General features: G+C 43.9%; 1 protein-coding gene across 4 annotated transcripts in view; it reads left to right on the top strand.

Annotated features, from left to right (window-relative positions):
- Positions 1 to 16,371, top strand: part of LOC127647467 (centrosomal protein of 112 kDa-like) — a 308,426-nt gene that overhangs the window by 273,725 nt on the left and 18,330 nt on the right. The gene's annotated exons all lie outside the window — the stretch shown is intronic.

The following is a 16,371-nucleotide window of genomic DNA, read 5'->3' on the forward strand; positions in this document are numbered from 1 at the left end:
ACATAACTGGTTATCAGAAGGTTGCTATAACCATTGTGTCCTTGAGCAAGTCAATTAACTCCAGGTTGCTCCATTGTCCCTGTAATAAGTGCACTTTAAACTGCTTTAGATAAAAGCATCTGCCAAATGCAGAAATGTAAATGTAAATGGGGCAGTATACGGAAGTAAACCAATATACATAAATTACATAAAAAACTCTAAAAGTTAAAAGCGTCTGCCAAATGCAAAAATGTAAATGTATTGAACCTGAAAATTTATTTGAATATTTTCACATTATAATTATAGCATAACCACTGTTAAAGTAGTTTTAGGTGTATTATCCAAAAGAAAACGCATTTAAATTCAATTGAAATGTATTTCTAGTCTTTAGAAATCAGAATAAAATGTAATAATGTCAAATTTGGAAAAGTTTTATTTATTTTTCTTGTGCTTTTTTGTTTCCCTGAAATTTTCTGTGAACCCCCTAGCACCCCCTTACAGCCCCTGTAATGGAGAATGGGAGTGAATATGACATTCTGGCATTCTGTAGTTGTCAGAGACGTCATTGTAATTCTATAGTTTGGACCTGCTGGTGGAATCTCCAAACTGCTAATACACAGACTTTGAGTTCAGACTTTGAGAATATATGTCTTAGATTCTAAATTACACATTTCTCAAAAAAATAACAAATTAGGTTTGGCGCCACTTAATTTACATAGATGCAGAGAATAGCATGAGCCTCCACACGCACTAGGTCGCTGCTGTAACACGCTCAACAAGCCACGTGATAAGATGTGCGTTCTGATGATCTCAGACACAGAAGCAACTGAGATTCGTCCTCGGATTGAGTCGCAACGCAACCACGAGGACTTAGAGCACATTGGGAATTGAGCATTCAAAATTGGTTTGGCTACAACTGAAACAGCGTTAGGGTTTGGAACAACATGAGGGTGGGTAAATGATGGCAGAATTTTCATTACTCGTTACTTATTTTGATTCCATGTTGAATTTAAGAAGACCTGAGAGCGAGACCTCCAGTGTGGAATGTGATCGTCAACCTCAGACCTCCTTAAGAGAAGCAGAGCCTGCAAAGAACATGTACTCCCACCTCATAAAGCCTCACAGCACTCCACATCTCAAACGCTGTGTGTACGTGTGCGTGCGAGAGAGAGAGTGTATGTGGAAATAAAAAGGCCTGCTCTCTTTTCAGCACACTGATATTGCCCCAGTTTATCTTCCGAGACATGTCTTTGTAATGCAATCCTCGGCATGTAAAAACAGCCCTCTTTTTGCCCCAGACTTCAAACAGATCTTCCTCACTTGGCTGCTCCGGGCCCCTCCACGCCTGCTTGGCATGAAATGTCAGCATGGCAGCGGCATGTTTCTGTGCAGTCTCGCTGTCGCACACAGGATGAGACGATTACAGACACAAAGCCTTGGAAACACTTAAGTGATGGAGACCTCCGAGAGCTCTCCTCCTGAGGCGCGGCAAGGTGTTATTTTCACATTAGGGCAGATTTGACATGTTAGTTAAACAGGAGTTATTCACTGCATGCTAAGTGCGCTGACGACTGTGTTGCCAGCAGTGAGTCTAAGTCTAACCGATTGTCCTGTCTTTACTGGTAAGGGTGAAGACGAGCTTTTGAAACATGTACTTTTATTGTTAAACGTAAAGTGTGTAACTTCTTCGCCACTGAAGGCAATGTAAAAATAATGACTGTTTTCAAACATGTTTCCCAAACACTCCCCACTTGGTCAGACAAACATGTAGTCCCAACAAGGGGCGATACTAGGATGTGATCTTTGGGGGGAGTTTTATTATTTAAGGTGGGCAACTGTTTATTACTTTGTCGAACCGGAGGGTTCTCTTCCTGGATAATTTCACTTGGGTTGGTCCCTCTTGATCGTGTTTTAGCATTGGTTCAGGGGGCGTCAGGTTAAAAGGAATTTTGCAGTGTATGGCTGGTCGAATGCTCAAACAAACAGGAACTTTTTGAAAGTGCCACAGAGCCACAGTCTTGACACACTTCAGGAAGTCAACCTACACATGGCTCACTAATAGTTGTCTCAGCATGCTGGGATAGGGGAAGGTATTATACAGGGTTCCCACAGTCACGGAAAACCTGGAAATGTCAGGGAATTTTAAAACTGTGATTTCCAGGCCTAGAAAAGTCATGCAAATGAATGAAATTTCATAATTCATAGAAACTTCTAGATTGACTACATTATTCTATGCTCTAAAATGTTTCATGATCTAGATATTGCTCTTGTGTAGAGTAAAACATGCTCACTGGCCATCGTGATATATGATTTTTTCAGAGAATCACTTCACTGATTTGTGAAATGATGCACAAATGCACAAATTGTTCTGAATCAAAATATTTTGAAAATACATCTACAAGTATCTAAATCAGCTGGAGAAGTCATGGAAATTCATTGATCAAAAAGGGGGAGAACCCTGATATTATCAAGTATAATACAGAAGCAATATGCTAAATGACTTCATACTTATTTGTTTGTTTAAAGTCAAAATTAATTGAAATTTTCTTTCTTAAAGGGATAGTAGTGTAACAACACTGCAGTTTATTGTTTGTTTTGTTTACAGTTTTTTTGTGTTGGATGTTGTCTGCCTTATTGTTTACGACAGACAAACGCTTTTGGACATTGGTTCGGCAATTACACACCGAAAACTGAACTTCAGGTGTCTGGGCTGCCCGGCCGCGGAAACACAGATGGAAAAGGGGAAAAAGAGCCGCCATTCTCTTCAGAGTAAGATGTCGTGCAAATCGACCCCCGCTACCCAGTATACTACTGGCAATGTTCAGTCTCTGGATAACAAGTTCTGCGAGCTGAGAGCGCGGATCTCTTTCCAACGAGAGACTGCTGCATTATTTGCCTTACAGAAACCTGGATGTCTGTGGAGATTCCAGATTCGGCCATCGAACCCGCGGGGTTCTCCGTGCACCGAGCGAACAGAGCGAAAGACCTCTCAGGTAAAAGCACAGGTGGTGGTGTATGTTTTATGATCAACAAATCATGGTGTGATCAGAGGAACGTACATTTCATCAAGTCTTTCTGCTCTCCTGATCTGGAATATCTCATGCTTCTGTGTCCGAGGGAATTCACAGCGGTCATTATCACAGCTGTGTACATCCCCCCACAAGCCGACACAGACCGGGGACTCAAGGAACTGTATGGGAGCATAAGTGAGCAGGAAACCGTGCACCCTGAGGCTGCGTTCATTGTTACTGTGGACTTTAACAAAGCCAATTTTAAAACAATATCACCAAAATACCACCAACACATAAACTTCTACACACGAGGGGACCGGGTTTTGGATCATTGCTATTCTCCTTTTTGGGATGGCTACAAATCCCTCCCCCGCCCACCATTTGCCAAATCAGACCACTCTTCCATTCTGCTTCTGCCCGCTTACAGGCAGAAACTGAAACCGGAAGCACCCACTCTCAGAACGATCCAGTGCTGGTCGAACCAATCAGACTCTGCGCTATAAGACTGTTTTGATCACGCGGACTGGGAGATGTTCCGGTCCGCCTCTGATGACAACATCAAGGTTTACGCTGATAGCGTAACGTGTTTCATCAGGAAGTGCGTAGAGGACATTGTTCCAACCAAAACAATACGGATCTACCCCAACCAGAAACCATGGGTAAACAGTGATGTTCGCGCGGCACTTTAATTCCGGGAACGCTTTGGAGTGTAAACAAGCCAGTTATGCAGGCACAACATTGAAGGACAGTTCAACAACACCGACTCTAAAATATGTGGCAGGAAATTAACATCACAGACTACAAAGGGAATAAAAACTCCGCCGTGAACACCGCTGCGTCTCTCCCGGATGAGCTTAATAAATGTTATGCTCGTTTCGAGGACAATAACACCGCCCTCGCGGAGAGAGGCCGGTGTTATTGGGCCGCGTCATCAGAGCGTGCGCGAACCAACTGGCTGGTGTTTTTACGGACATCTTAAACCTGTCCCTCTCCCTGTCTGTAGTCCCCACATGCTTCAAAACGTCCACCATTGTGCCTGTACAAAAGCAATCAAAAATCACTTGTTTAACTGACTGCCGTCCTGTTGCTCTGACCCCCATCATCAGCAAATGCTTTGGGAGGTTAATCAAAGATCACATCTGCTCTGTGCTGCCCGCCTCACTGGACCCATTGCAGTTTGCCTACCGCAACAACCGCTTCACTGATGATGCCATTGCATCTACAATACACACTGCTCTCTCCCACCTGGAAAAAAGGAACACATATGTGAGAATGCTGTTTGTAGACAACAGCTCAGCATTCAACACCATAGTGCCCTCCAAGCTTGATGAAAAACTCCGGGCTCTGGGCTTAAACAGCTCGCTGTGCAGCTGGATCCTGGACTTCCTGTCAGGCAGACGTCAGGTGGTTAGAATGGGCAGCAACATCTCATCACTGACCCTCAACACTGGAGCCCTGCAGGACTGTGTTCTCAGCCCACTCCTGTATTCCCTGTACCCACATGACTGTGTGGCAACACATAGCTCCAATGCCATCATTAAGTTTGCTGACGATATGACGTGGTAGGTCTGATCACTGACAATGATGAAACAGCCTACAGAGAGGAGGTGCACACTCTGACATGCTGGTGTCAGGAGCACAACCTCTCCCTCAACGTCAGTAAAACTAAGGAGCTTGTAGTGGACTTCAGGAAGAAAGACAGAGAACACAGCCCCATCACCATTAATGGAGCACCGGTGGAGAGAGTCAGCAGTTTCAAGTTCCTCGGTGTCCACATCACTGAGGAACTCACATGGTCCGTCCGCAATGAGGCCGTTGTGAAGAAGGCTCATCAGCGCTTCTTCTTCTTGAGACGGCTGAGGAAGTTTGGAATGAACTACCACATCCTCACACGGTTCTACACCAGCACTGTAGAGAGCATCCTGACCCTGCATCACCGCCCACAACCGCAAAGACCTGCAAAGGGTGGTGCAAACTTCTAGACACATGCCAGACACCTCCCTCCAGGACATATATAACAGACGGTGTGTGATAAAAGCTCAGAGGATCATCAGAGACTCCAGCCACCCGAGTCATGGGCTGTTCTCACTGCTACCATCAGGCAGGTGGTATCGCAGCATCAGGACCCGCACCAGCCGACTTCATGACAGCTTCTTCCCCCAAGCAATCAGACTTTTAACACTCTCACGATCAACAGTCAGAACTGCACTTTATTAATCTTCATCTTATTATCTCACACTGGACTGTCAAATATATTCTCCACAATATAACTACTGGATATATTTATTTTATATACTCTTATTTTTATTGTATGTGTATTTTAATTGTGTGTATTGTTTAGTGTACATTGTATATTATTATTGTGTTGTGTAAGTATGTGTACATTTGATATATAAATTAAGTTGTATATATATGTTGTTTATTGTAATTGGTATATGTCTCGTCACTGTCATGACTGCTATGTTGCAAGGACCTGCACACAAGACGTTCACCTACTGTTACACTTGTGTACATGGTAGTGTGACAATAAAGTGATTTGTTTGATTTGATTTGATATCCAGGATGAGAACACAAATGCATCATTGTGAGTAAGGAAACAGATAAATACAGATCTAAAAAAGACCAACAAAGCTTCTGTACAGTGTTCCTCCTCCTCACTTGTAAACAGCGCTGCTCTTCTATGTGTGTTCTCAAGTGTTTCAAATGCCAATGCGATTACGTCACACGCGAGTACCGTTGCTGAATGGAAGCATGATTTAGAGTCAAAAAAGTACTTAAAAACACCTTTTTCACACCAAAATTGATCATGTCACTTTTGAAGGGTCGTATGGATAACATTTATGCTGACTGTCTGTAATTTTTGGAGCTTCAAAAGAGAAATCTCCATTCACTTGCATTTTAAGGACCTACTGAGCTGAGATATTTTTCTTAAAATGTGTTCTGGTGAAGAAAGAAATTCATACACACCTGGGATATAATGAGGGTGAATAAATAATGAGAGAATTTTCATATTTGGGGGAACTATCTGTTTAATACATATTACTGGTATTATTGTGCACATTAGTTTTAACCACTCAGTGATCATTTAATGATCGCCAAGGTGCTGTACATGGCCATAATATGCACTCTTTACCATCTGTTTATTATGATTTTTTTATTTATTTATTTTCTTTTTAAATAAAGACATCAATACCAATGTGAAGATGGGTGTATAAAAGTACAACTCTGCACTCATTTTCAACTCCTCCCCTCCAACAACCTGGCTCCATTCTGGTATATAACACCTACTTTTTGATTGGATTGATCCAAGATGGCGGCGCGGTAGCACGCAGCGGCTACTCCGGATCCACAATGGTGCTATTTTTGTTAAAAAAAAACCGACTTTTGCAACACATGGACATCGGAGCAACCGGTGTTCATGTCTACCATCGCCAGACACTACTGAAATATAAGAGTCATGCAAAAACCAAGCTGCATGATGACCTGCAGGAGGCGCTACGCGTACTCGGCTTGCTGCGGAGACCAGGCCTCCAGCCCTCGGCGTCACCTGATGCCGGTGGTCGGGAGAGGGCGTCGTGAGCGGTGTCGCGAAAGCGAAGCGGAAAGAGGCGGGGGTCCATGCTAGGCTAAAACAAACCCTAGCCGGCCGGCTCTCCCGTCTATCCTGCTCTCAAATGTTTGCTCCCTGGACAATAAACTGGACTATATCCGACTCCAGCAGGCTACGCAGCGTGAGTTTAGAGACTGCTGCGTCTTTGTTTTCACGGAGACCTGGCTCAGCGACAGAGTTCCGGATGCCGCCATTCAGCTAGGCGGGCTGCGCCTCGTTTCGTGCCGACAGAAATACAGCTCTCTGCGGTAAGACTCGCGGTGGTGGCGGCTTGTGTGTTTACATCAACACGGAATGGTGCAAGAACTCTATGCTAGTCTCTAGTTACTGTTCATCGCTGTTGGAGCTTGTGACTGTTAGATGCAGACCTTTTTATCTACCACAGGAATTCACCACTGTTTGCATAACCGGAGTTTACATTCCCCCAGCTAGCGCTAAGGAAGCTCTGTGAACTGTATGGGGCTATGAGCTGAACTGCAGAGCGCTCACCCCGACGGACTGTTTATTGTCGCCGGAGATTTCAACCATGCAAATCTCAAGACAGTGCTCCCTAAATTCCATCAGTATGTGGACTTTGCAGCGAGAGGCTGAGCAGCTTGATCTTGTTTACACAAACATCCCAGGCGTGCACTGGCGGAGCCACGCCCCCACCTCGGCTACTCAGACCACATCTCTGTTATGTTAATTCCAGCATACAGACCGCTCGTCAGACACACAAAACCGCTTCAGAAGCAGGTGAAAACCTGGCCAGCAGGAGCCATCTCTGCTCTTCAGGACTGTTTTGAGTGTACTGACTGGCACATGTTCAGGAGGCTGCAACATATGGCGATTCTACCAACTTGGAGGAATACACAGCATCAGTGACCAGCTACATCAGCAAGTGCATTGATGATGTCACTTTCTCAAGACCATCACCACACGCTCCAACCAGAAGCCGTGGATGACTGCGGAGGTCGCGCGCTGCTGAGGTCCCGAGACTCGCCTTCAGAGCAGGCGATAAGGCAGCCCTAAGAACAGCTAGGGCCAAACTGTCACGGGCAATCAGAGAGGCAAAGCGCGCTGCGCCCAGAGAATCCACAGTCACTTCCAGGACAGCGGTGACACGCGCGCGCATGTGGCAGGGCATCCAGGCCATCGCCAACTACAGGACAACATCAGTTGCCTGTGACAAAGATGCCTCCCTTCCAGATGCGCTGAACGACTTCTACGCTCGGTTTGAAGTGCAGAACGACGTGATGGCGAGGAAGACCACCCCTCCTCCCAACGACCAGGTACTCTGTCTTACCACGGCAGATGTGAGGAAAACTCTACGTAGAGTCAACCCACGGAAGGCTGCTGGATCAGACAACATTCCTGGCAGAGTGCTCAGAGGATGTGCAGACCAGCTAGCAGATGTTCTTACCGACATCTTCAACATCTCTCTGAGCAGCGCCGTTGTTCCAACGTGCTTCAAGGCCACCACCATCATCCCCATGCCAAAGAAGTCTTCAGTGTCCTGCCTCAACGACTACCGTCCCGTCGCACTTACACCCATCATCATGAAGTGCTTCGAGAGGCTTGTCATGAGGCAGATTAAGACCCAGCTGCCCCCCTCACTAGACCCACTGCAGTTTGCGTATCGTTCAAACCGTTCAACGGACGATGTCATCACCACAACCCTCCATCTGTCCCTCACCCACCTAGACAATAAGGACTCATACGTTCGAATGCTGTTCATAGATTTCAGCTCAGCATTCAACACAATCATTCCCCAGCACCTGATTGGAAAGCTGAACCTGCTGGGTCTGGACACCTCCCTCTGCAACTGGATCCTGGACTTCCTGACTGGGAGACCTCAGTCAGTCCGGATCGGGAACAGCATCTCCACCGCCACCACACTGAGCACTGGGGCCCCCCAGGGCTGTGTGCTCAGTCCACTGCTGTTCACTCTGCTGACTCACGACTGTGCAGCAATGCACAGCTCGAATCACATCATCAAGTTCACCGATGACACGACCGTGGTGGGTCTCATCGGCAAGAAGGACGAGTCAGCATACAGAGAGGAGGTGCAGCGGCTAACGGACTGGTGTAGAGCCAACAACCTGTCCCTGAATGTCGACAAAACAAAAGAGATGGTTGTTGACTTTAGGAGAGCACAAGGTGAACACACTCCGCTGAACATCGACGGCTCCTCTGTGGAGATCGTCAAAAGCACCAAATTCCTTGGTGTTCACTTGGCGGAGAACCTCACCTGGTCCCTCAACACCAGCTCTATCACCAAGAAAGCCCAGCAGCGTCTCTACTTTCTTCGAAGGCTGAGGAAAGCACATCTCCCATTCCCCATCCTCACTACATTCTATAGAGGGACTATTGAGAGCATCCTGAGCAGCTGCATCACTGCCTGGTTTGGGACTTGCACCGTTTCGGACCGCAAAGCCCTGCAGAGGATAGTGAGGACAGCTGAGAAGATCATTGGGGTCTCTCTTCCCTCCATCAAAGACATTTACAAAAAACACTGTATCCATAAAGCAACCAGCATTGTGGTCGACCCCACACACCCCTCACACAAACTCTTTACCCTCCTCCCGTCTGGCAAGAGGTACCGAAGCATTCGGGCCCTCACGGCCAGACTGTGTAACAGCTTCTTCCCCAAGCCATCAGACTCCTCAATACTCAGAGACTGGTTTGACACACACGTGTCCTGAGTTGCACTTTAATTACTGTCACTTTATAACTGTCTGCTACCTCAATAACTGCTGTGTGCATAGAACACTATCTCATAGTATGTTATGTTTACATTTTTAGAAACTGTCATCTTTTTGCACTACTGAGTACTGGTCGGCGCTGCACTGTCTATTGTCCTGTTCATTGTCAGTAATTTGTTGTACTGTCCCGTACTTTTTGCACATGTTTGCACGTGCACTTTATATAGGTATATATAGGTAGTTTATATAGGTATTTTATTTCGTTGTGTAGTCTCATGTGGTCCTATGTTGGTCCTTCGTTTTTTTTATGTAGCACCATGGTCCTGGAGGAAAGTTGTCTCGTTTTGCTGTGTACTGTACTAACTGTATATGGTTGAAACGACAATAAAAACCACTTGACTTGACTTGACTTTCATGATTCAATCATAAAATCAAGTCACACCTTTCTCATTGTAGATCTTGTTGCACACAGATTGTGGAAGTAAAATGGCTTACACCAATACAGCCAGTATTATTCTTTTGCCACTGAGAGAGTCATTAAATTTGGCCCGGCATTTCCTCCGAAATGATTCCTATACCTGAGATCTGTTCCACTGCAGAGGCAGCACACCGCTGAATAAGTGGCATCATTTTCCATTAGCTTCCCATTTCCACACCGATGCTCCTGCGATTGGAGCGCTACTCCACTCGAGTGGCACTTCATAAATCATATTTCTGCCTCATAACTTCATAAAGAGCCTCCTACAGCCTCTAATTTCTGTTCGCATCACTCCTAACGTCTTGAAAAACACTCTTGTTCAGTTTACGTGCTTTTCAGACTAGTGCTCTTGACTTCAGAGCTGCCAGTTTCACATGCAAAACTTTGTGAGTGGTGCCATTTTTTGATGTACCCTTGTAAATCTGAAAGTGTTTTTGTCACTTTACTGTGTTTTTTGACAAACGTTTGTGCGCTGTTTCCCTCTCCTTCTCCACTTCATTAGCATAAATCAAGCTCTTGACGTTCTGACAAACTTCATTTGAACATTCAAAGTGCCGAGCTCTTGTTGCTTTTAGCAGGCAGCTGTCAAACACCCCGCCATGTGACACATCCTGCGCTGCGCAAAGTCAAACGCAAGCACAATCTAAAGACTAAATTTAGATGAAATTGTGTCATTTTAAGTGAGGATGGGGTGGAAAAGAAACTGCTGCTCTGTCTTCAAAACAGAGAACAGCTTATTAGAAGAAACAACAAAGAAAACTTTATAAAAGAAACAGAGAATCATCCCCTAGTCATATTGTTCGGCTCAGAAATCTAGAAGCTTTTATATCCTTTTTATTAGTGGAAGAAAATTTGATATAAAAAACACTAGTCCTTTAAAGGGGTAGTTCACACAAAAGCATTTTCCCTCATGTTGTTCCAAACCCTTCTGTCTTGTTTCGGACACAAAAGGAGATGTTTAGCGGAATGTCTGAGCTGTTCTTTTCTAAATAATGAAAGTGGATCATCATCTTCACTCATTGAAACTATAGTGTCCTATAGAGAATATCCTGAGCATCTTTGTGTTGTTGATGGTCCAGTCAGTGCTCAATGCATGGTGAATGTCCAACTCATGATCTTTACCTTGGTATTGTTTTTATTTTAATTAGGAGACTCCTACATGGCACTTGATGTTATATCTGAGTCATATCTAGAGACCAGGGTCCGTATTTTACCACTAGGAGTTCAACAAAAAGTTACAAGCTAAGAGTTTTTGCTTAACAGCCATTCACAAAATTACTAAGGGAAAGTTTTATTATGGAAATCTTAATGGAGGAGTAAGGCGGAGTTGACCTCATTGCTGTGGATGACTTCACATTTTAAGAGTGTGCTCTTTTAAATCGCCCAAAGTGATTGGTAGAGAGGGAAGTGCAATTTGTCAGCAAATTACACAAGAGTGTGTCCCATCTTCTGTATCAACTACACCGTGTAGCCCTGCGATGGCCGTGAATGACAGCTTTTTAGTCTGAAGTGAGCGCGCATCCATGAGAAAACATACACTAAACAGCGCGTGTGTTTGTGAGTCACTCTTAGGGATTTAGATGTCCTCAGATGGACTTCTAAAGTGTCGTGGGTTTAGGGGCTACTTTTAGCATTAAAATGCTCCATGAGGTACGCTTTTACGAGTTCTAAAATTAGGAGTGATACGGAGTTGCTCCTAAATTTACACATTAGGAGATACTTTTAGCCTTTAGTATTTTTTGTGAATATGGGCTCAGAATGACATAGTGACTTGGGGTGTATTTGTTTTTTCTTTCAGATTGGCTAGTGAGCTGCCACCTTAAAGACATTAGCAACCTCCTTACTACGCCCTAGCAACCACACAGAAGACTCTAGTAACTGCATAGCAACACCGTAAAAAGTACTCATAACACCTTAGGAACCACAAAGCGTCACCTTGACATCTCAAGAGCACCTTCACTACTGTTTCCCTGGCAACCACTCAGAACACCCAGGCTATCACCTATCAATGCCCAGGAAATCATAGTAACTGCATTGTAAGCTGAAAACTACTCGAAATCATTGGTAACTAAAAAGCATCACCCTGGCAACCCCAAAAAATGCTCGCTATTTCCTAACAACAACCTTGCAACCATCCAAAACACCATAGATACTGCATAGCAACATGCTAAAAACTGCTCATAAAGCATCACCCTGGCAACCTCAGAACACCTTAGCAGCCTCATGTTAAAAACTACTCTTAAAATATTGGTAACCACAAGCCTTTCTGGAAACCCTAGCAACTGAATATCAATGTTCTAGCATCCACCCAGAACACCCTAGCAACTCCATAGCAATGTGTTAGTAACCACCCAGGAAATCCTAGCGACTGCATATCAACATGCTAAAAACCACTCATAACACCTTAGCAACAACAAAGCATTGCTTTGACCACAAACAAGAGCACACTAGCTACTGCTTAGCAAAACCCTAGCAACCACAAAGCAACATGCAAAAAAGCACTCAACACCTTAACAAACACATAGCATTGCCTTGGCTACAACCCAAAGCACTTTAGCTACTGCCTATTAATGATCATTGCCTTCTCCACCAACAAGAGCACACTAGCTACTGCCTAGCAATCCCCTAACAACTAAAAAGCAATGTGCTAAGAAATACTCAACACCATAGCAAAAACAAAGCATTGCCTTGGCAATCACCCAAAGCACTCTCCCTACTGCCTAGCAATGTCCTAACAACCACCCTGAACACCTAAGCAACACATCGCAATGCCCTAGCAACCACTCAGGAAACCCTAGAAACTGTATAGCAACATACTGTATAGCTCAACATTTTCACAACCACAAAGCATTGCTTTGACAGCCTTTAAAGCTCTGCACTCTAGCTACTGCCTAGCAACACCCTAGCAACTTTCCAGATTGTCCTTGCTACAGCCTAGCAATGTCCTAGCAACCACTCAGGAAAACATAGCGACTGCATAGTAGCATGCTAAAACGTATCATAACGCATTGGCAACCACAAGGCATATCCATAGCAACCCCAGAATACCCTCTTTGCTGCCTAACAACCACCCTGAACACCCTAGGAACCACATAGCAATACCCTAGCAACCACTCTGGAAACCCTAGCGACTGCATGTCAATATGCCAATAACCACTCATAACACCTTAGCAACCACACAGCATTGCCTTGGCCATCAACCAGAGCTCTATAACCATTGCCTTGCAACACCCTGGCAGCCTTCCAAAACATCCTCGATACCACCTAGCAACGTCCTAGCAACCACCCTGTACACCCTAGCAGCTGCATAGCAATATGCTAAAAACTACTCATAAACCATTAGCAACAACAAAGCATCACCTGGCAATCCCAGATCTCCCTCGCTACCACCTAGCAACATGCTAAAAAATATTCATAACACTTTAGCAACCACAAAGCAATGCTTTGAAAAGCACTCCGAGCACAATAGCTACTGCCTTTCAACACCCTAACAATCTTTCAGAACACCCTCGCTGCAGCCTAGCAATCTCCTTGCAACCATCCAGAACTAAAGCAATTACATAGCAACATGCTAAAAAAGCACTCATAATGCCTTAGCAACCAGAAATCATTGGCAAACCTCACAACACTTTAGAATTGTGGCAGTGAGTTTGGCACAGGTTTTGCACACCTCTCACATTTCTAAAGAAAATCTGAGTTCTCCTCATAGAGTTGCCATTGTAAATGAAGATAACGCTTTGACAAGGTCTTCTATTCACCAAAGGAGAGTGTTCATCTGTCGAGGGCTCCTCCACACTCCGCAATTAAAGACTAACCTTCAACCAACCTACTTTTACCTGTATGTGAGAGAAGCACTCTAAGCTTACAAGAGCCGTCTTTCCCTGACACTGTTTGAGGCGGCTCGCGCTAAACACTATTACATTAATAAAGCTGTTCATAACAGTCAATTAGCCAGACCCACACTGCTCGATGCCTCGTATTCTCAAGCAGCCATCTAGCTGTACATGAAAGACACTGCCCCCGTTTCCTACTGCTCACAGATGCCTTCACCCCCCACACTGTGAGGCAAACATTCAGAGAATGTCCACTTCAATTACACGTGGGCCTCACGATACAGTATGCAGGGCTGCATCTGCTGTACTAGTCCTATTGAATGGAATGTGCATGATGAAGAGGGTCATTGATATAAAGCTTTTGGTTGGAGGGCAGTCTTGGGTCGTTACAGCGTGCTGTTATGAGTCCAGCATCTACTGATAGATCTCAAGAGCCCTTGGACCTAAGACTGTAACCTAGACACTTGGCATTGTCTTGAATCCCAACGCTGTTAATCTTTGCTGAGTTAAATTTACTCTGATTTTAGAGAATAGAATTTTGAATTTTTGGAAGAAATTGTGAATGGTGCTTGCCCAAAATTTGTCGCCACGATGCTTTGGGGTTGTGTATGGTTTTAAGTGTGTTGCTATTGGTTACTGGACATTGCTAGGTGGTTGCTTACTGGCCCAAGTCAGAAGTCTGATGTTCTGTTCATGTCCCTGGCTTGTGTCCCTCCTTTAGTTTAAGTTTTTTGCAGTTTTTTAGCTTTTAAAAATAAGTGAATCAAGTCAACAGCGTTGGGGTGAGACAAATGAAGAGGGGTGCACTAAAAGCAGGTCGAAATTGGCTAAGAGGCAAAGGCCTAGTCTACAGCACAATGTGGGACAAAAAAAGACCAGAGCGGTGTGCTCAGATAATGTACACTCTTCTCTTTGAAGTGGCTCCCAATCCTTTCATTGTAACCTGAAAGAGTAATTACAGAAAGCCAGAACAATCAGTTCAATCCACAACAGGAAAATTATTTTAGGAAAGGCAGTCATCTTTCTTGTTATGCCTCTACTCAAAAAGGCGAATATTTAAAAGCTTTTTTTACTTACGATGGTGGACCGGGACTTCCAAAGAATTTAGACCAATGCCAGATCCCTTAAAGGGATAATTCACTCAAAACTGAAAATTCTCTCATCATTTACTCAACCTCATGCCATCCCAGATGTGTATGGCTTTCTTTCTTCAGCAGAACTCAAATTAAGATTTTTAGAAGAATCTTTCAGTTCTGTAGGTCCATACAATGCAAGTGAATGGTGATTAGACCTTTGTAGATCCAAAATCACATAAAGGAAACATAAAAGCAACCCATATTTTCAGAAGTGAATAATAGGTGTGGGTGAATATTTAAGTCCTTTTTTTACTCTAAATCTCCACTTTAGCTTTAACTTTCAGATGTGAAAGTGAAACTAAACAGGCACCACATATGACTTTCAAATGTAAAAGTGAAAGTGGAGATTTAGAGTAAAAAAAAGACTTTAAAGAAGGAGATTTACAGTAAAAAATGACTTAAATATTGATCTGTTTCTCACCCACAGCTATCATATCGCTTCTGAAGACATGGATTTAACCACTGGAATCTTATGGATTATGTTTACATTTCCTTTATGTGATTTTTGAAGCTTCTAAGTTCTGGTCACCATTCACTTGCATTGTATGGACCTACAGAGCTGAAATATTCTTCTAAAAATCTTAATTTGTGTTCTGCAGAAGAAAGTAAGTCAGACACATCTGAAATTGAATGAGGGTGAGTAAATGATGAGAGAATATTCATTTTTGGGTGAACTGTCCCTTTAAAATAGTTAACCTAAAAATGAAAATTCTCTTACACTTACATTTATGCATTTGGCAGACGCTTTTATCCAAAGCGACTTACAGTGCACTTATTACAGGGACAATCCCCCCCCGGAGCAACCTGGAGTTAAGTGCCTTGCACAATGGTGGTGGCCGTGGGGTTAGAACCTGTGACCTTCTGATTAACAGCCCTGTGCTTTAGCCACTACGCCACCACCACTCCTCTTATGATTTATGTTCAGTAGAATGTTAGCCTCAGCCACCATTCACTTTTTTTTGTATAGAAAAAAAAATTATTTTTAAAACATTATTTGGGATTTTTTTTTGATAACCCAATTTTACTACTTAGATCCTTTCAGCAACTAACACCAGAAAAACATACGCATTATATACATGTGTGATATGCAAATGAGCTGAAAATCACTTTGAAACCATCATGTACTCTTAATTCATCAATTCATTGTAGTGAATGTCATATTTAGCAGTATATATATATATATATCATAAACATTTGAAATTTTGACCCATAGTCCCATGTTATAGGAAAGGCAAGAAAAAGATTTTTGTGAATTCTGTAGCCTGATTTGTCTCGTGTATCAAGAATCAGTACAAGATTTGTTTTGCGTTTCTTCAGATTGCCTGCCTATTTTTCCTGTCTCTTCCACTAATGTTTTCCTATAACTTGGGACTATGGAGTGGTGGTGGCGTAGTGGACTAAAGCACATAACTGTTAATCAGAAGGTTGCTGGTTCGATCCCCACAGTCACCACCATTTTTGGGGCAGTGGTGGCTCAGTGGTTGAGGCTCAGGTTTACTGACCAGAAGGACGGGGGTTCAAGCCCCAGCACCACAAAGATGACACTGTTGGGCCCTTGAGCAAGGCCCTTAACCCTATCTGCTCCAGGGGCGCCGTATCATGGCTGACCCTGCACTCTGACCCCAGCTTAGCTGGGATAT

Source organism: Xyrauchen texanus, chromosome 8, assembly GCF_025860055.1.
Source record: "Xyrauchen texanus isolate HMW12.3.18 chromosome 8, RBS_HiC_50CHRs, whole genome shotgun sequence".
Classification (NCBI taxonomy): Eukaryota; Metazoa; Chordata; class Actinopteri; order Cypriniformes; family Catostomidae; genus Xyrauchen; species Xyrauchen texanus.